A 21,266-nucleotide genomic window follows, 5' to 3' on the forward strand; every position below is an offset into this window, starting at 1 on the left:
ATGCAGTCTGAGTACTCCACTGTCAGAGTCATGGGATTATTTATGCGGTACCTCTTTGCGCGATGGTCGTTTTCTCACTATTTATTGGCCCTCGAAACGCGGGAACGTTCGCGGACCAAATCCAGAATCGATTTGGATTGGGTCGAGCAGCTCCTTAACTCACGGTATCGTTACGAAAAGGGGGGGCGGGGGTGGAAGCGGTTCCAGAATGCCGGACATATATTTCTTCAAGACAAATGGCCCTCCTTTTACCGCCGAAGGAAATTTCAAACGTCGAGGACGCCCTAAACGTTAGATTAAGGAAACGCTGAAAAACGATGCGCGGCACCAGCACTCTGTCAAAATTGCATTCACGTGGCTGAAAAAAAAATTGTTTCAATCGACTAAATGGCCCTTTCTAATCAAAGCCAGGCAACCCTCTGCGTCCAATTTTTTTCTCGCTTGAACGGAGGAGGTTTTAGAAGTGGAGTACTCGAGGATTAATCGTCAGGATATTTTAGAAATTCTAGTATTATTTTTTTAGAGTTACGTAGGACGCTTTGTAACATGATATTTTGTATAATACATTCCAAGCACAATTCCTTTACACAAAATTAACGACTTAGAAGCGATAGTCCCTGTATATCACAGATTTCAATTTCCACGACTCTTCAATCATGGTAGAAGAAGAGTTCAGTCGTCTAATTTCTTAGTTCTCTCTAATGAAACTGTCTTCGAGTGCGAAAGGTTAAATAAACTTATAATTCTAAAGGAGTACGTGTTCCGAAAACAGATTTTATTTCCTTCGCAAACAATCTTCGAAAAGCATTGACTCCTCGTCGGCGTAAACCATCAGCCACAACTTGAAAAGGAAGTTGGCCACGTTAATTAATTTGGCCGTGGAATGAATTCAAACCTAAATGATCGGCATCTCTGTTTACCCTGACGATCCGCCCCGGCGACAAGAATGTTTTAATTACGCGGGGACGCTGACAGCGGCGGAGGCTGACTCCAGGTTAATGTGGTAATTCACATGCACTTTGACTGCATTCGGCAAACATCGGAAACAAACTCGACAAGCTGGCTTCGATGTCACAGACCTCCCTCCGCGCCGCCCCAACCTCATTCGTTTGCTTGTTTATCGTTTTACTAGCTTGAAACGTTCGATACCGGCTACGGATGTGCGCTCCCCGAATTTCGTTTGACCATGGTTATATTACAATTACAGCTACGCCAGCCACGGAGATGCGAACACACGCAAAAAAAAAAAAATAAAACAGATTGTATAAATACATCAACCAGAGGACTCGTATAATAACGAGTTAATTCCTGTCGGGGTTGATTGGTTCAAGGGTTCATCCCCTGATGTTGCTGTGTTAACCCTTTGCGGAATGAGGATGTCTGGGAGGATTTGGTGATAAATATTGAGATAAAGAAAGTATAGATTTAGAGTTTAGGTACACCTGCGCTAGATTACAGACATCAGGAATGTAAATAACGCATAGATTTAATACTTTATCGATTCTGGAAGCTTATTTATAGACTTTTTAATTCTAATATCAGTCTAGATCAATGTATATTATTTTGGAAAATTATCTTTTAAGTTCCAATCATTGCATCTTCCCTGCCTTCTTCTTTTTACCGAACGACACTTAAACATAATTACTTGCTGCTGGTCTTTTTCTCCATTTTATAGTATAATAAATAAACCTCGATTTCATACACCTTCATGATCGAATCTGATGGGCGCAACTGATTACAAGTTGTCTAGATTTATCGTAGTGTTTCATTTTTGTCAGTAAACGACTTCTCTGTTTACTGATCTCATTATCTCTCATTAGTACTCCGTCACGTTTCATCAAGCTCAGATCATTGCGTGTCCGTCCGTAACACTGTTTAGGCCTTTGGCACTATTTCGGCGTCGCGCTGGCAGGCCTCGCCTTCCGAAATCAACCGACGGACTGGACTTCCGCAAACAGACGTTACGTCCCTGGCGGGCAGGTTTGTTTAATGGTTTGATGTTTTCCTAACTCGCGCGCGTTAAATCACCACGGTTTGACGTCGACGGTCACAGACATCGCGATAATGCGATCTACCATCTACGCAACTAGATATAAACGATAAACGAAAATTCTACTAATTCAAAGAGAATACTACGAACTATATTCGTGAGTGGATAATAATTTTTATAAGGACATTCGCCCTAAACGATAATGTCTGTAATGTATGAATTTTTAAAAATTTTGTGTCCTTAATTGTGGACGCCAGGTTTGAAATGGTCAATAAAGCGTTTCCAAAAGGGGACTCTGGAATAAAAATCTGTTAGTGTCATCCTTAATTGTATGTCTAAATAAAAAAATCAGAATATTCCACCCTCCCATCTGATTAAAAACCACAATTCTGAAGCATCCCTCGGAAAATCCTCCATACGTCTCGAGTATTCGGAGTGTCAAATCGTTCGAGTCCCCGTTCGCTTGACTATACTTGCTTGCAATCGTTATTCGAGAAACTGCGGAAATCTCATGCCGACGGTTTGCGTCAACATCGCGTGTCTCCGGCTCCGCAATAAACCCCGCCGAAAAATAAGCGTCGTCGAGCCACCGTCGCAGTTTTCCGTCGACGCGTACACGTTCCCAGAACAATTCACCGCGCTTATAAGAACCTCGAAAATCGCGGGAGTTTCTCGACGTTACCCGGCGAACTGTTTGAGAACACCTCCTCGCCCAGGCACGTCTGCTAAAGAATACAATGGTACACGGTTTGCCGGGGACGTGCGGTTCGAGGCGGAACGCGCGGCGGATAGAAATGTCACTTGAAACCGGGATACCGCGGAGCCGAGTGTGTCAAAGGTATTGTCGTGTAAACAGGTCGCGCGTAAAAAACCGACGGTAGTCGCTGAACAGACTCAATCTTTCCACCTGACTCTATCGGCCCTTCCTCTCAGCCCTCTGTTTTCTTCCCCTTTCAGTCGCCATGTGTCGCGCTCTCTTGCACACCCACACAACAAGCACAATCCCATCATTCATTGTCTCACTGGATGTGCGCGGGTGTGTGCGCGGTCGACCTTCGTTTCCTCCCTTCTTCTTGAGCTCTATATACTGATCTAAAGGCTTTATAGACAACCTGCACTCACCTCGAGGCCGGCAGGGGTTAGATAAACATTCTTCGCACTCTTGCTCTTCCACCCTTATGGGGAACATCGACCAACTTTGGCATCTTGATTTTTGTGAAACAGATGGACCATTGGAAAGCGTTAGATATGTAGTTTTTACATCAACTGATATTATATTTAAGATAGGGTAACTAATTTTAAAGTTGTGGATGAAATAGGCTTGCTGTGCTGTCATCTGTCTGGAAACTATTAAATGTGACGAAAGTAGTGGAATCAAAAAGCATCTATCAACATGACTACATATATTTTTTAGAAAGAAATTAATTTAATAACATATGATTAAGGCGAAGGGTGAAAATAAAACCAAATATTGAATGCAAGAAAGTTTGATTCTCCAGCATCATTGCACAATTAAATTTGTTAAAAACTTGGAAGTAAGGTATTTTACCCTCTCGATATGTAAATGCTAGAATAGAATACCCCTGTAAGAATATTTTTGTTCTCGATTTACAGGAACATATCTTGACTAAATATTTTATATTTGTTCCTAAATAAGCAATGGATTGTATTGCTTCTGAAAGGACGAAAGTTATTTCTCGTAGTACGATTGTTAGCTTTAGTTTCTAAAGTAACAGAGTAAGTAAAGAGACAGAGAGCTCGCCCAATATTGGGTCAATTCTGCTTTGTACACTTTCCCAGGAAAACTTGGGATTTCTTAAACTCCAGGTAAAAGTAGGCTAATCGTTATAAGAAAATTCCTGTTGAACTTTTGCCACGTTCCACTAATTGGTCACTTTGCGTAATTCTTCTGTAGGTATTTAAAACGAATTATCGATTAACATTTTTATCAAAAAATTATAGTTAAATAACGTTTCGAATTTCAGAAATAGTTCGCAAAAGTTTATTTATTTTAAATGTTTCGAAAGTACACTGTAAGTAAGAGGTGTTGGTTTTCAGTGGCCGCCATGACAGTCAAGAAAGATAAAATAAATTATTATGAGATATTCAAAACCGAGTATTATAATATGAAACAGACCAATCGTTTGCATATAAACCTTTCAATAACGAATTAAAAAGCAGACACTTCGTTATTTGTTCAATCGTGCATTTTATTGAAATCGATATTCAATAATATGCTTTTATTTAATATTCAGTTTCCACTGCTTTCTCTGTTTATTGATCGCAAAAAAAGTTCTTTCCACAGTACAAAATACCCTTTGATACAGCGCCACGTTTTATGGAATTGTCAATAACAATTTAATCCCAGACAGAAAAACACCTGGGTACATTTATAGTAATAATAAAACCGAGTACTGGATGCTTATCTGTCACTGGATGAATTAAAATCCGTTCCAAGTTACAAAATAACACAGGTCCCTTCCAAAAGGATCTCAGTGAGTATTAAAATTAAAATAAGTGTCTTGTTTGCTCCAAATAATAAATATAAGGAGGTACTTGAGTCCTGGATTTATATGTAAGATGTTTTAGCTACTTGATCAGATTTTTGAGTTATTAATTATAACAATCATCGCAAGGTTTTTCTTCTAATTTATATCGAGGACTTATGTAAGTACTTTATCCAGACTTGTTTGGTATTTTAAAATAGAAATTTTATTGCCTGTTACTTTTTGGTATAACAAAAAGCAATTCGCAACAGAAGTCCAGTAAGAACTTCTCGATTTCTTATGTTTACTTTAAAATTCCCACCCTACGTTTCTCTTCACTTGATAGTAGGACGTGCCATAAACGTCCAGCGAACAAGCCTTGGCCTCTATCACATTAAAAAACAAAATTTCCTCTCGGAGAACCCTTTATTCAAATCAGCAGGAAGCGAAGTTCAATGGAGACGCGACTTGTCCTTGATCCAAGATCCAACGACGAGAAAACGAAACAGAAAATCGGCGACGACCGAAAGAAATCCCCTAGTCCGTGCGGCTCGTAAAGTTTTAACACATATCAGGTGCAATGCGAGGCCTCGAGTAAAATAATACGATCATGCATTTTCCAGTAAAGTGGCGTCCTTCCTCGCCGGTCCTCCGTGAATTCGCGCGGGCTTTAACGAACAACAAAGGAAGTTCGGAATCGTAAAACTTGCTCGCCCCGTGAGAAAACCAGAAGGAACGAGCTGCTCGGTAAAGCCGCGACGTTCCCCTGTGCCGTTTTAAAAGGGAGTAAATCCCAGGGACAAGTCGATTGCGTCGAAGAGCAGATCGCAATAACGTAAAAGTTGTGTGACGGGGAGGCAGAGCGCACCTGCGTCGAACGGCACGGTATAACTCGTTACCCCGTCCGTAAGAATGTTGTTTTATCCGAGCAATCCTCGAATCAGTTTATTCCGAAGGTGGGCGACGATTCCCGTCATCGTCTTGGATATCAATTTACTCGTAACGTCCGCGAAACGAGTATGGTTGAAATTGACGCTCGAGTCGGACCCGCGCACCCATGTTTGACTTTTACGCGGCGAATAACTTCCGCCGCGACGACCCATTTGGACGACCAACGAAAACAAACGGCGGAGACGTTGGGGTTGGGATGGATTTTGGGTCGGAGGAAAGATGAGCCAAGGTGAGATGTTTCAGAATTGAATTAGGAATTATGGAAACCCGTTTAATTTAATACCAGCAGCAATTATCAATATAAAATTCTCCAAGAGAGGCTTTGAGATTTTAATGTCTAATTCTAACACACCTTCGTTTAAAATAAAAAATATAATTATATTCCAATAAGATTTACGTGTTACTGAAAAAAAACAATCTTAAACTCTCTTTTGGAGAAACCTGGTAAAATTTTCAGTGGTCCAGGTCGAAAGCAGGGTATACATTTTTTAATAAATCGTTAAACGATCGACACGGCGAAACTGTTGGCACGAACGCTAGAAGTATAGCGGCTAGCAAATTCCGCGGCAAACTATTAGCGAATTCGGTTGCAATCGAGGTATCAGTTAAAAATAGTCGGAGAGCGGCGGATTCGTGAAACAAATACCGGAATGCAAATTCAGCTGGCGAGGCGAGGGCTAGTCAGAGAGACTGACAAAGCGATGCAATCACGATCCATGGCGGGTAATTAGTTAGCAGCGCGTACCGACGCTTGATCGCTTTCGATTTTTCTCTGGTGTACCGCGCGTTAATTACCGTCCGCGATCGATAGTCACGCGTGCGAGGGCTCGAGATCACGCTAATGGTGTAGGTTAATTTTTGACGCAATTTGCGGACTCATTCCGCCAGACATGTCCAGCAATAATTCTATTAAATCACTTGGACCGAGGTTCTTACAATTACCAATCAAATTCTGAAGCTTTCACCGTGGCGGAATAGCAATTATCGAATTTTCAAAAGTATGTTCATATATTTGTCTCGCGAATTTTTGACATCTTTTACCATTATGGAATTTAGAAGAATTTTAAAGCATCTTTCGGTAATAATTTTGCATCGAATGCAATCAAAAAATTCAATTTAATAAAAAAAATTGTTTACATTTTTCTGGTGACACTTAAGTTTACCTTTAAAACCTTTAAAACAATTGCCCAACAAAAGAACAACCATCCGTCGCAGGATGACCCAGTAAACATCTCACGGAGGAACAGCTAGACCGGAAGTAGCCACTGTCCACCCACGTTTCATCAAACACGCGGTCGCGGGGGTTTATCCATTACACGCTCGCGTGTCCCACAATAAACAAACAATGAACGTCCCTGGAGCGATTTGTCGGGCGTAAATCGGGCTTTCGGTCGAGCAAAGATCCGAGCCCGGTAATCTTCCCTTATCAGAATGGATCGTATAATGCCTCGTAACGAGGATGCAATGTCATCTGAAATCCCTGCCACGTAGGGCGGCTCTGCGGAGGATCGTTGGATTCGCAGGAATGACGAAACGCATCTCCGTATGTAACGGTGACAGTACACACGTACATACGCGCGTTTCGTGGGGTAGGGGTTGCAAGAAGCGCGCGGAAGGGGTTGAACGGAGACAGGAACCACTGCAACGTCGTGGATCAGAGCGAGATAGACGAGGGAAGAGGGAGCGAGAAAGAGGGAGAGAGGAAGCGTAAACGGACGAGCATGCGAGGCAAAGGCAACCAAGCGGGGAATCGGCGGGAGCTAGAGCTGAATTAGCATGGCTATCTGGGTAATATATTGGACTGTATCGTTGGACACGACCAGCCAGAGCCGCGTGATATACTGACACTCCGGGTTTTATTGGCAGTACGTAGTCTACCCTCTCCCTTTTCAGCTGGCCTCACCTCTGCCGGCCCTTGACGCCAGGCTTATCCACTTTTCCCCGTTAATCCGGCAACCGGAGTCGGCCGCGCTAAAAAATATATTCTCTTTCCATTACCTCCTTTTTTTCGCGCCCCGTGGTACACCCCTCGGCTACCTGTACCGGTTCCTAGCGCAGTCTTTTCGCCGTCAGGCTGGCAAATTAAGGACAACGGATCATCTCTTGTACTTATTCGAGACGAAAAATGTTGATGTGGTTGTGGATAGGTATATTCATATTTGTTGACATGTCATGCATACATTTTGTCATGTATATGAATGCTGACAGTCACGTTCATGTATATTCATGCGTGGTGACAGGTACGTTCATGTATGTTGACACTTATATGTATGTTGACAGGTACATTCGTGTATGTTGACACTTATATGTATGTTTACAGGTATATTCATGTATGTTGACACTTATATGTATGTTGACAGATACATTCATGTATGTTACCAAATATATTCATGTATATTTGTGTATGTCTTGACATGTCGGTTCATATACGTTGCAATGTGCACGTATATTGACAAGTATACACTGTCATTTATATACAAGTACACTGTTTGTTCGAATTTCCATCCTGTCATTTCGCAATGTTCAGAGTTACGCAATTTCGTTTCGATCGACGACAGGCTCCGCGTACCCGCGTCTTTCGTTTCACCCTTTTCGTCCACGGTGTTCGGTTGTGTGTGCCCGGCCGCTGACTTCACTGAAAACATTTAATCCTGCAAACCGGTTTTAAAAGGTCTAACGAACTGTGAAGTCGGGCTAATTGAGACCGTTGCAAAACGCGGCTGTATCTCCTTCCTGGAACCAGTTTACGCCGCTGCGACAGGTGTAACGCGAGGCTGTTTCATTGCTTTACGAGTGCTAATTATCTTAAACGTGAGAGGAGGTAGGGAGGGAGGGAGGCCTGGAGGGAATGCCGGGGCTGGAACAAAAAATGAGTAATTTGCAAATCATTCGTCGCTCGGCCTGTCTTCCGCTGTCCGCCTCGCGCCTGATTATTTCGTCCGCCCTCCTAGTCGCAATTTATTTCTCTTGAGGTCCGCTTTTGTCGAATTTTTGCGTTTTCGAGAAAACTCCGTGTTTCTTCTAATTACATCGGAACGGGACTCATTTAATAACCTCTGGCCCTTTCGCGACGAACGTTACGCGCTCCAATTTCCCTGTTCCCCGTGTATTTAATGCGATTTGTTTATAAAAGCTTGCATGTAGCGCATACGTTTTTAGAGTGTATGAACGTCGAGAATTTTTAATATGGAAACATTCTGAAATTTTAATTAGCTAATGCACTAGAATTAAATGTGAAATGTATAGTTTTTCCTAATCGTCCACGATTCCATATGTCTATCCGACTAGTACGAGCAACAATATATAATACTTGTCAGAACGAGTCCGTCGAATTAACTTATTATACAACCTAATACTTCAGCGCACGAACGGAAAAATCGAGTCGCGAATATTCCCGTGTAATTGTAAAGGGAACATGCGATGTGTGCCGATGTAAAAGGGACATCGCATGGCAGGCAGCACTGAATGCGTCAAAGGCTATATTTTCGATTTCTTTCGAATAATGCGATATTGAATTTCGTGTCACGTTGGATTTAATATTCCTTATTCCCTTTCGATGCGCGTTTCATCGTGCGAAATCTGAACTCGCGACGTCTGATCACATATTCCTTATTTGCCGCTTATACATCGTTGCCGATATCTCCTAATATACTATCTCATAATATTCGTATACTATCCGAAGTCACCTTGTTTTCCACACCTTTATCGCGTGCTTCCGTATAATTTGCTCTGTCTGCTTGGTGCAGGTCTTATAAATGTCGCGTTTCGTTCAAATACATCGTTATTCTATTTGCAAGCGAAGAATAAATTTCTGTGCGATGTAACTGCAAACTTTCTTGAGCCATAAAAATAATGAGATAACAATCATTAAAAAAAAAAATACTAGTACAATCGTGTATTTGTGTCGACAGATACATTCATGTATATTCATACATGTTGACACAAAATAGTGTATTTACGGTCCATTACAGGTATTAACAATCTCAAATACACTATGTACTCACGTAGCAATGATTTATATAAACAAGCGCATTTAAGAGACTAAGTATGCAGATAAATCAATCTGCAGTGATTCCTGGCTACCTAGAGGCTATCCTAGTTCGAGCCATGGTTAGGTGTCCCTCTGTCGCATGAAATTCTTAAATAGATTACGTCTCGCGTTTCCTTTGATTTTCACGATCAAGTCACCCCCCCCCCCCCCCGCCCCATTTCAGCTTCGAGTAGGATATGCCAGGGCCCAACCATCGCGGGTGGGGGGAGGGGTGGGGGGGCCTCTTTAGCTCGCAGCAAGTATTTTCACGGAAAAGTTAAATTCCGCGTGCTGCGTGCTCGAGAACTACGTCGGGCGTACATTATTTCATTAACCGTACTTTTCCTCGTCCACCCCCGCTCTAGCCGCCCTCAAACCTCATCGTTGCCGACGCCATCGTCGTCACCGTGGTTCTCTCAGCCGATCGGCACAGAAATTGAGGGAGTGAGTTAGTCAGAGAGAGAGAGAAAGAGAGAGGAGAGACAAGGCGACAGGGACGAGAGGCAAAGCTTTAGCCGTGGCGCGCTATTCTAACCGGCTTTTATATTAATTAATTTGCTCAAGAGTTTTAACGACTTATTGCACTTCAATTAACTCGTTTTAAATTGCATAATCCGGCGGTGCAGCCATAGCGGTGGGAGGCGGAAATTTCGTTCGGTAATAAACCCCCACGGGTTTAACTGGCAGATCGCTGCGAGATCAGAGTCTCGATCTGAGGACGGTATTCGAGTCGTTGGGTTTTTGAGATTGGTGGAAGCGTCGACCTGTGTACGGCCTGGGGCAAGTTACTTAGGACTATTTTTTGGGGAACATGGATATAGTAAGGGACGATCACGATATTTTTTGAAGTTATGGATAGAAATTAATGATTGGAAATGGAATTATAAATGATAGTATACTATATAAATATATGGAACTCTTGTGTATGCCTCATATCACTTTTAAATTTTAAAAGTTACCCCACAATGTTTTTAATCAAATTTGCAAAATTTCTCAACGATTAATTCAGCTAAAAGATTACGATTACACAGGCTGCACAGAAGAATATGTATCAATTCCATATTTTACGATTCGATATTTTATAAATGGCAAACGCAAGTAAAGCTTCCATCGTCGGAATTGGAAAATGTGGGCTTTCAGCAATTCTATTATTTCTCAGATCAATATCGAATGAATAGTACAACACAGAAAATGTAACGATTAATACTTTGTCCGTATCGACGTATTTAAATCCACTTAATTTTGCAGAATTTTTCATGTATTTTCGTTATACATCCACTTTCATTATTTACAGGAATAATCTTTAATTTAAAAAAAAAACGCAGCCCTTTTTCTCACACGTCGAGGAATCGATTTTAACCATTTTTTTATTTAATGTAAAAATACCAACACCAAGTAACAAGAATATTAGCGAAACGAACCTAACTTCGAAGGATACACACGTGAGTGACGATAAAAAAAAAAGTTGAAGAAACACGAGGACGAGAATTTGCAATTCATGAGGGAGGAAGACGAAACACATTTATTATTTTTATGAGCCCAGTAGCAATCCTTCGGGCAACAACAAAAACACATTCCATTTCAGCTGTTTAATTCAAAATGGCGAGAAAGCACATAAATGTCTCGATTAATCATGCCAGAAAATACTTGCTAACTATTACCAAGAAGTTTGTTGCGGCACTCGACTGAATTTGTGGTAACGGTGAAATCATTTTGAAGAAACCGGGCCAGAGGTTGCGGTTTCTTTTTTTCTCGAAGTCGTAAAATCTCGAACGAGATAACATAGCGGGTACAGTAGCGTCGTTTAAAAAAGGAATCCGCGATAAATTCGCTCGCGGAAGGAGTTGTGAACTATGGTAAAACTTCCACGTACAGTAGTTTTACTGATTAAAACCCTCCTTCTTTGAATGCAATGCGGATATTATTTTCAATTACGCGACGACTCGGTTAAAAACTGTATTTCTATGAATATTACTTACCGTGGATGACTTCGGGGAATATAAATGGCGAGTGTTTAATGTTTGCGCAAGGGACATTAAGAAATCTGAGACCGAAGCTTAACTGAACAACAAATAATATGGAAATATGGTTTAGGGTGAACGTTTTTCTTTGAGCAGAAATTAAAATGAAGAAAGACCAGTTTTGCTCGAAAACTGCACTATTGGACATTTTTTTTTTACTTTTTACGTACTAATTTCAGTCGAAGTTAACCCTAAATTTAAATTACATTAGTATGATAAAGAAAAGTAATTCAAGTCTGAAAGGGTTAACGTAGTAGTTAGAGTTAACGTAACAAAATTTAACTTTAATATATTTTTTAGAGGTCTTCTAAATAAAATTTCTTCGTCTAAATTAAATTGGGATCCAGTGTGCAAGCCACTGTTGAAGAATCTAACGCGAATAAACAGAGAGCATTGAGGAAAGCAACAGGGTAACGTTGAAGGAATCGAACGAGAAATGTAAAAGAAGGCTTGAAGGGGGGGAAACGAGAGTCGAGGAGGTGGAAAAAAAAACAGCCACGTAAAGGACGATTTCGTCGAAGGAGGGGAGATCAGAAGTCAAGAGAGAGATACGACGAGGAATAGTACAATGCAAGGGGAGGAGTGAAGCTGTCCTGAAATGAGGTCGACATAATTGCACCCCTAGTCATAGTGGAACCAAGCGGTAAAGGCGAGGAGGAGATGAAGGAGACAAGGGTGGTAAGAGAGATGGTAATGGAGGGGGTAGGCTGAGGGGGTTGGTCGCCATCTATTGTCTCTCGTAGACTCGACTCGGCCCTGATTAAATACTTGACACATCCCCGCCTGATCCAGGCCGGCATAACTTTGTTCGAATTGTAATTACGGGCCGGATCGGACTCCAGTTACGAACGAGTTCCAGGCGCTCCGAAAACCCCCGGAAACTTTGCCCGTACCCCATTCTGAATGTCGCGGTCTCCGCTCCCAGGATTCCACGGTTCGATTTTTCATTTAACCGCGTGGCGATCTCCGGCTCAAGTCGGACATCTGTGTACCCCGCCATTATTCCAGGAGGACGCTGCTTTTAGGCACCAACCGTGGCCATTTTCGAGTTTGGAGAAACAACCAGAACGTGGAACTCAGGGAACCCTCTGGAGGGTGAATTTTTATTTGTTTGGTAAAAGAAGAAAGTATTTTTTGTTTTCTTTTCTTAGTTAGACTCAAACAGAACTATCTCTTAATAAAATTATCAGGGATGCACGGGTTATAGAGTTCATATAAAATAATTGTTATACTCTTTCTGAATGGTATTATTAGTTGGACAAGCATTGAAATTATTCTTTATTTTCTAGACCCTAAACAGAAATTCCTAAAATATATTTAATCCTTAGTTCTTCGCATCAAGCCCCTTAAAAATATCCAGTCTCCCAATAAAATAAAAAAAAAAAACTAGAAAATTACCTACGAGTATCGAATACTCGTTAGCAATGTCCCAAGGGGACACAATGTTTTCAGGTCTCGCCTCGCGTTTCACTGGAAATATGTAAATTGAAAGTACGAGGGCGTTCTTTTTTTTTGTCCCTCCCGGTGCCGAGAGTAATGCCACTTTTAACATATTTACCGAAACCGAGTTAAGTCTTTGACGTCTCGAAAAGTGCGAAAAAAACATTTAAACACGTGACACGTCCGCCGGGGCGAACAGAAGCGCCGACGCGATACCATCGCGAAAGAGCGACGGGGCACCGAGCGTACGCGTACCACAGGACGCATATACAAATTGGCCGCGTCTGAAACGAACGATAAAGTTATTCGTAAGTTCAAAGGGTCTCCTCTTTTCGAGAAAAATCGCTGCTGGCCGTGGATCGCGTGTGACTGGGGAATATGTAGGGATCGCGCGTGATTCGAGGAACAGACGTCACGGACACGCGTATATACATCAAGATCGCGAATACCTGGGAGTAGCATGCCTCCCCTAATCAGATAAAGGGAATTGCGAATGAAATACCGCGTGGATATTTTTACCTTTGTGCGCCCGACAAAACGCCGTCCGCGTACATTCGTATGCCGCGTATCGTTGTAATTTGTAAAGTAAGCGTTCCGATTGCGATCAACGAAGAGTGAATTTAATGCTCTATAACTTGCCAACCGGACGTGTCATTGTACAGCTCTTGCCGGAGTGGCGTGCATTACGATAGACGTCAATTCCTCTGATTAATACCGCAGTGCTGCCTTCACGTGTCGCTGAAGTGCTCGTATCTTCTATAGCGGATTATAGTTCTTTCTTGATGATGTAATGTCTGAATCAGGGAAGATGTCTATTTGAATTTCACCTTATAAATGATTCAGGTCTACACTCGTATTTTTTACATTAAATTGTAATTCTTTTTTGGTAGCCTGTTCAACTCTGTAATTTTCATGATTTCCAGAAATATTCGTATCTTCTATATTACATGTCGTTGTAGGCCAAAGGGTTAAAATTATTTGGTGTTGGACGTACTCGTATTCGTTCAAATAATTCCACCAAGTACGGAGATAAATGTAATTGCTCGCTGAAACGCGCACGACCTCGCCGAGCCGTTTTTCGGGGCTGACAAATCCGAGAAAGAAGCAGATGACGTTAATACGAGATACGCATTGTAAATTACAAGTCCTCGTTGGCGCAAAACCAGTATCAAATTTATGGACGTCGCGAGCTGGAAAACCTAAATCCCCCGTGATTGTCTGTCAATTATTTATGATTGGCAGCAATTTGTTCAATGTAGTGTAAGCCCCATCGGGATGAGGGTTTACCAGCTGTCATCCAATGTTTCGGACTGTATTACCCGCGAGTCCTCGCTCCATTGTTAATGTAAAAGTCACCCCGCGCAAAAAATACCCGGTGGCTCCGATACTCCCGTACGTCGCGACAATCGCGGGCTCGATTTCTCGAAAAACATCGATTCCAGCGGCCGAGACGCGCCTCGATTTCGATAAGATCCCGTCGCACGGGTGTTCAGCGAATTATCCAACGTCTGGGGGAAAGAAATGTCGTTCGTTTTACGCAGGACTTCGTTATCGGAGAGAATTCCTGTGTAATAGGTCTTGTAGTGTCTAACGGGTCGACATGCTGTTATCGACCCCCGTAATGTTGCGCCGCAAAAAGGGAGCCACTTGTCACGGACAAGCAAAACGAGAGCCAGCGTCGGGAGAATGCCGTGCAAATATTCTTTGGGCCATTTCGAGGAGACTCTGAATTCTTTCGACTTCATTCCAGCCCTTACGATAACCCGTGGAAGGGTCCTTGCGTGACACGACCACATCGATCCACGACGACCTGGCGTAACCTCCAACCTGGCCAGTTTCTTACATTTTTATTATTAATTAACTTAACGTCGGACGCACAGAGACTGGAGCGTGTGGAATCAACAGATTTAGGACAGTATAATGATACTGGTTGTGAGTCAATAAACTGAACTTTTGAATTTGGTGTTGTTCTTTTAATGAAAATATGGAAAGGAAGAAACTTGGAGGATAAAATTTTCTTGAATTTCTCTTTACATAATGACCCTATACATTGAATTAAGAAGAATGTCATTCAGTACATTCTTTAAGTATTTCTCGAAATTTCTCAACTGACTAGGATTTCAATAGTTTCAGAACTGTTCTTGAAAGTTTTCGTGTTTATCGAAAGCTACTGCGGGAGATACGAAAGAACTTTTCTGATAATCGTATTTAATTTGCATATTTTGATAACATTACAGATGCCAGCAGGGTGGCTTCCAACAAATCGAATTCGATAGGTACAAACAAGTCTTCCAGTACTTTCTAATCTATTATTGAATTATGCATCTGAAAGACTTTGGAAACAGAGTTAAAGATCCTGCAATAAAACGTAACTTATGAGACAGATGCGATTGGAGAGATATTTAGAAAATGTATCGGAAGTTATTAAAACTTTTTCAGTCGAATGATCTTTCATCGGTTAGTTCGGAAGAACACCGTTTAAGAGATAAGTTAATAATTGAAGAAAATTGCCTTCGGTAATGTACGAAGCTATTTACCCTTTAATTTCCGGTTTCCCTCCCGGTCTAACTTTATGTCAGCAGTTATTGGTATTTACTTTTTCGTTCTGCTAGCTCATAAACGTAAGTTTTCACGAAAATAACATTGCGTGCACAGCGCTGATAGATATTTCTTCACACGTGCAGAACGTGTAGAAAAAGTTTCCACAACCTCGCTGGATTTCCACTGGATGTAGAAAGACATGATTAATAGCACTCGACGTGGTTACATTCGGTCATTTAGATCGAAATAAAAGAATGAATCACTCTGGTTAATCAACTCGACCTGAAAAGGATAATTACATACATTTTGATTTTGAATATTAAACGCTTTTGTACAAAAGATAACTTGCAGATTGGTCTGCATAAAGCTACTGTATTCGTTTGTTTAAATGTCTCGTTTAATATTCTTTCCCGCGATACAGGAGTCGGAATAATTAAAAAAGGAATTTTTCGAAATTAATCATTATATTACATTTTGTTATGTGAATATCCAAATTTTTGCGGAAAGTGAAAATCATTTATTCTTGTCCACTGCTCTGTTTATTCATTCGAACTGGTTATGGGTGAACTTTTTAATGGACGCTATTAACTGGGGAGATTTCGATCAATTAACAAGTCGTCCCATCTGTTTTCCTACGTCTTCCATACACGACAGTCCCCTATGAATAGAGTGTCTAGTTTCCTCCTTGATTAGAACAAAAAAAAAACACATTCATAGGTGCCTGATTTCCTAATAATTTATTTCAACTATAAACTTTTTGTTTAATTTATAAACACTAACTTATTTTGTATCTGTTCCACTCGTAACCTGTAGATATCACGTATTTGTTCATTTATCGGTAATAGGTAGAGTTTGACAGTGCAATGTTTTATGTCGCAAGTATGTCACAATCAAAATTAATTCTATCTAGTACAGTTAATTTTAATTATAAATTAATGTCTGTTGATCGAACTGAATTGTTGGTCCGTCCAGAGACTCGGTTAATTTATTTAGTTTATGTGTACGCGTTTCATACCATTTACATGAAGCTGACCAGACACTGAATTAACAGTCACAGCAAATGTTTACAGCGTGTTCCCTATGGATGAATTGTATACAAACAAAAGAAGTGACCATTGCCATATGGTAAATATATTAATAGAAACATATATAAATGTATTATATAAATTATACGAATAGGATACAGTTTGCATCATTTGTGTTTTAGTAAAAAAATAAAATCCTGAAAACTAAGAAACCAATTTTTTAATATTATAAATATTATATTGTTTATAAAAAATGTTGAGAACATTGAGGTCGAAGACATTTCACCATAAATTACTTCGTTAGATTAACCAGGTATCGTCAATCGTTTCGATAACGCAGGCATTGCAATTGAAATATGAATTTAAGTAGAAAAGTCCAGTAATGGTCAGACATGCGAGGCTGGCCGTCCCCAGTATTACTCGACAAATATTCAAAATTAATTATTTCCAAAACGAAGCCTCGTACAAGAAAATTTTATTCTACCTTTTCTATTCGTCTTTTCGCGTAAATTTAGCAGCTGTTGTGACATTTCGCTAGACACTCTGCGCATTCCTCATTTTCTACGGCGAAGGAAGTCATTATCTGTTCCGTCTCAAGTGAACCACTTTGGACCAATGGAAGCTCTTGGGAACTCTTTTTCTAGTACTGAGTCTATATTGCAGATGCACATGAGCTAGTTTGCTTTTGTTTGCAGTGTCATCCACGGCAATCGCGTGCTTGGTAGCAGAAAATATGTTATTATCCCTTCCCGTTTAACTCTCGCTTTCACATCCACATTCGTCGTCTTGGTAATTTATCAGTCTTGCTATTAGACTTTTTGTTCTTTTACATCCATTCACACTTTTATAATTGCATTCTACTATATATATATACGAACACCAGTGTTAATAAACGCTTGAGAATCATTGTGTTCGTGACTCAAGGAAGTTCAAACATAAAATAATGATGAAGATTACGAAAATATTTCTCAATTGAACTAAGATGCATGATTATTCTTTGATTGTTTAATTTCAATTAAATACGTACTTTAACAATATGTTCTTTGAACCAACATTGGTGTACACCAGTTACTTAGAAAGTACTGTTCTGTTTGATAAAATACAAAAAATTAAGTTTGAAATGGCAATAATCATTCTACAGATGCTATGAGATAGAGTAACCGAGCACAGCCCGCATTTCCAACGATTCGAGTGTAACATCTAACGCGACTCGCGATCGTTATTTCATTCCTCGTCGCGTAGGGAATTAATGAAAATCTCGCGATTTTATTCTCTCCCGAAACTTGGCCCGTGTTTACAAATTCGCATCAAAGATCGTCTCCGCGTTACAATACCAGCAACACTTGTTGCTCTTTCTCTGAACTCCTTACGGGAGATTGATGTTTCCATTTCACATTCAACGCGGTGCTATTTTTATTCATGAGTCGCGCTCAAATTTCGCCCGCCGCCAATCCGCCCCTCGTCCTGGATCGTGTTTTTCTTTTATTAAACGAAGCTGTTCCGATTTCGTAACAACATTCAAACCGAAGGCTGCTATTTTCTGGCGTTCTTTATTTTTTTTTTAATAATTCTATGTTTGCACACGCTTAGGAATGCATTTGGTTGGAGCGATTTTAACGTCAACACCTGTTCTTTTGTTTGTAGGGGTTACTTTTCTTTTCTTTTTGGAGGCTATCACTTTTGAGGGAGCTTTACGTTTAAATGTACTGGGACTCACCAGCCACGTTGACCAAAAATTCCGCGTGTCGGGACGGCTCGACTTCTCTTTGCCAATCCTCTCAACCTCCAGGCTCCCCGATCACCCTCCTCACGATTTCAGCGTCACGTCACGTCGTAACCAGTCCCCCAGAGTCTTCTTACCACAGATCGCACTGCACGTCACTGTCTCTCTTCCCCCGTGTCCTCGATCCTCGCAGCATTCGACGAGGACGTCGTCGGAAGTTCCACGAATACAGAACCAAGAAACAACGTGTCCACCTTTCACGGAACTCTTCGTTCGCACGATCACGAAACGGGATCGAGAACAGTTCGCAACGATCGGGACTCGCGTGGGGTAGCGGGAGTCACGTGTTCACGCGTTCACCTGAATGGAGACGCCTAGACGACGGATCACCGCGTCCAGCGAGTCACGAAAGGATCGAGGAATCGTGGAAAGGTCGAGCGAAGAGAGTTCGAAAGTTCCTGGTCTCCTTTGACGGAACGTTTTCGCGGTTATGGTAGCGCGGCGCGGCGCTTGGTGCACACCACGAGTCTCGTCACGTGGCGACGCTCATTGATCGCGGCCGACCTTGGTTGTCTCGGTGCACGCTCTTCCGAGAAGGTTAGCGCGAGCATGGATCGTCGTTCGGGTCGTCGACGATCTAGAAAGCGTTCTACTGTTAGGGACTGTTAGCGTGGTTCCGCGCTAATTGTGGCTGCACGCCTACGCCGCTCGCTGGTCCGAGGACCAAACTGCCTGGGGACAACGCGAATTCCTTCTCCGGGTGTTTATCGTCGACCATGGACTTCGGGGACGCAGCTGGTGCGAGGAACCGTTATCATTTCACGCGTCAGCTCGAGCGACGCGGCTCGGTACGTAAACGCGTTTCAATTTTGTTCTTCTCGTGTTTTGTATACTTGGACGATGAGCTTTCTCCAAGAGACCACGAGGAATACGTCCGTTCGCGAACTGTTCGCCAAACGCACTGACGATCCCGGCGGCTGGTTCGCCGGTGACGTTGTGCCTCCGCGGGTTCGATTCCCGGATGGGCATGCGCCACGTTTCACGGTTTGGAGGGAGGCTGCCGCAGCCGCTGTTCCTGCTACTCGCGGAGGTGCATCCGACGAACGGAGGGTGGTTTCCAAGGGGTTTCGGAGGGCCTCCTTTTTCTCGTCTTTTCCCGATTTTTCCACGGTTCTGTCTACTTTTCCCAGAGCCTCCTCTCGTTAGGCTCTTCCTTCGAACGAAGGGGAGCACAAGGGCAAAACCCGATTTTTATCCGGTACCGTGTATCGCAGGGATGAAGCTAGAGCGGAGAGGTTTTGTTAAGAAAAAAGTTTTTAATGTTGCATCTATTGTGACCCTATTTACAGGTTCTTTAATTCCAGTATCTACAAGGACCTATTAACTCTGTTATTGAACGTCCTATTGCAATACTTAATTTGGGAAATAGGCAAGAGTTTGAATATAACCTAGTAACAGTATGTAGAAATTAATGTCTTCTCTTGTAACAATTTTTATCCAGATTCTGGCGTGAGCTTTAATAATAAATGAGATAAAAATAAATAAACTTCGTTGATCGTTCTTTACATGGTACAAAATATTTATAAATTGAGAGAAACATAATTACAGTTTGGAATAATTTAATTCTGGACTGCGTGGCTATGGATCCAGAGATGATCCAAGCCCCTCGTCCGAGAGTTAACGATGCAAAGTAAAGTTACTTCGGGAACCGAGAACGCGTCTTCGAGTGTGTCCCTCTCTGGAAGAAATTAGGGGGATGGATCCGAGGGAATTCCTTCGACAGAAATCTTTGCGGAAGTTTGACGATTTATTTTGCTGTTTCTGCAGGACGCGAATTTGTTAGCCGAGTAACGGTCTCTGAAGCGAAATTGAGGGTAATTACGTCTTGAGCACTTGTTGCTCTTGCTCTTGTTACATGTCTGCTCGTATTCTCGGTGGATGCATTACATGTTTAAGTGCGCGCGAACTCTTGGAGGAATTGGAACCTCGACGAAGAATTAATTTTGTTTCGGAGCGTTGCCCCTCGTCGATCCTTCTGTTTGTAACGGGTGTACTTAACCCATTAAGGACCAAGAAATGACCACATGGTATTCTTGGACACCTTCTTGAAATTCAAAAGAATGGGAAAAGAAATATTAAACACCCTTGTGAATTTTATTTGTATTGTTACTATGTACTAGGGTATATATTCCAATAGAATTGTAAAGAACATACATTCGGTTTTCTGAATAATTCAAGTGGTATGCCATTTTAATTCTTGCATACATTAGTTTGAGAAGATTTACATACACAGCGATACATAAAATCGAAGATGAATGGCAAAAAAAGGTCACTATTGCGATCCTATAAGACTTTCAGGATATTTAAATCGGTGAAGCTTATCTGTACATATTTTTGTGTAAAAATTTATGTGTTTCAGATTCCACGAAGGATCCCAATTTTATTCTGCGGACCAGTCTTCTCTCTATCCGGTACTTTTCCCCCCGCCCCAATAAAAGGAATAACCGGTAGGTAATCAAAATCAAGGCATTCGTCTAGACCAGACTTCATTCAGCGTACGATTCAACCTAGTATAGATATCGAATTTGATTTCACCATTCAAAGGAAGGATATACCTCTTCGACATGAAATATTTCGCGAAACAATAACTCATTTTGCTGGAGAAACTATTTCAACATCCCCGTTTAGTCCGTTTCTCATTGAAGCGTTTACTCTTATCACGGAGGGTTGAATGAATTGGGAGGTTGCTTTGAAAAATCGATTTAAGTTGTTCAAAGCAGTAATTTTGCCAAATCCAGAGATTTCTTTCGGAAATTTCGACATAATACTCTTAAATCGTGCCTCTTTCTAGAAATTTGTTTGCATTGTACTAGTACCAACAAAAATACCTGTACCTAATTTTCAAAATTTTGTTTTTGAGTTTCCGCCAAGTTCTGGAGCAGCGGCCCGCGGTGGTGCGCACATCGCCCTCCCCAATTGGCCGATCGAGCATGAATCCGAGCTCGACGCTCGGATAACCCCGAGATTGAGACAATATGCGTCGGCTGGCGGCGCAGTTG

The 21,266-nt window shown here is 41.6% G+C and overlaps 1 protein-coding gene across 4 annotated transcripts in view; it reads right to left on the reverse strand.

Annotated features, from left to right (window-relative positions):
- The window catches only part of LOC128877614 (uncharacterized), a 493,728-nt gene extending 474,551 nt beyond the window's left edge, over window positions 1–19,177 (reverse strand). For all 4 annotated transcript variants that reach the window (XR_008457270.1, XM_054125089.1, XM_054125069.1 and 1 more), the window contains exon 1: window positions 18,202–19,177. The gene's annotated coding sequence lies outside the window, so the exon portion shown is untranslated. The remainder of the gene's footprint in view (window positions 1–18,201) is intronic.
- Between the last annotated feature and the right edge of the window lie 2,089 nt (window positions 19,178–21,266).

The sequence above is a fragment of the Hylaeus volcanicus genome, chromosome 1, assembly GCF_026283585.1.
Source record: "Hylaeus volcanicus isolate JK05 chromosome 1, UHH_iyHylVolc1.0_haploid, whole genome shotgun sequence".
In the NCBI taxonomy this organism is placed as follows: Eukaryota; Metazoa; Arthropoda; class Insecta; order Hymenoptera; family Colletidae; genus Hylaeus; species Hylaeus volcanicus.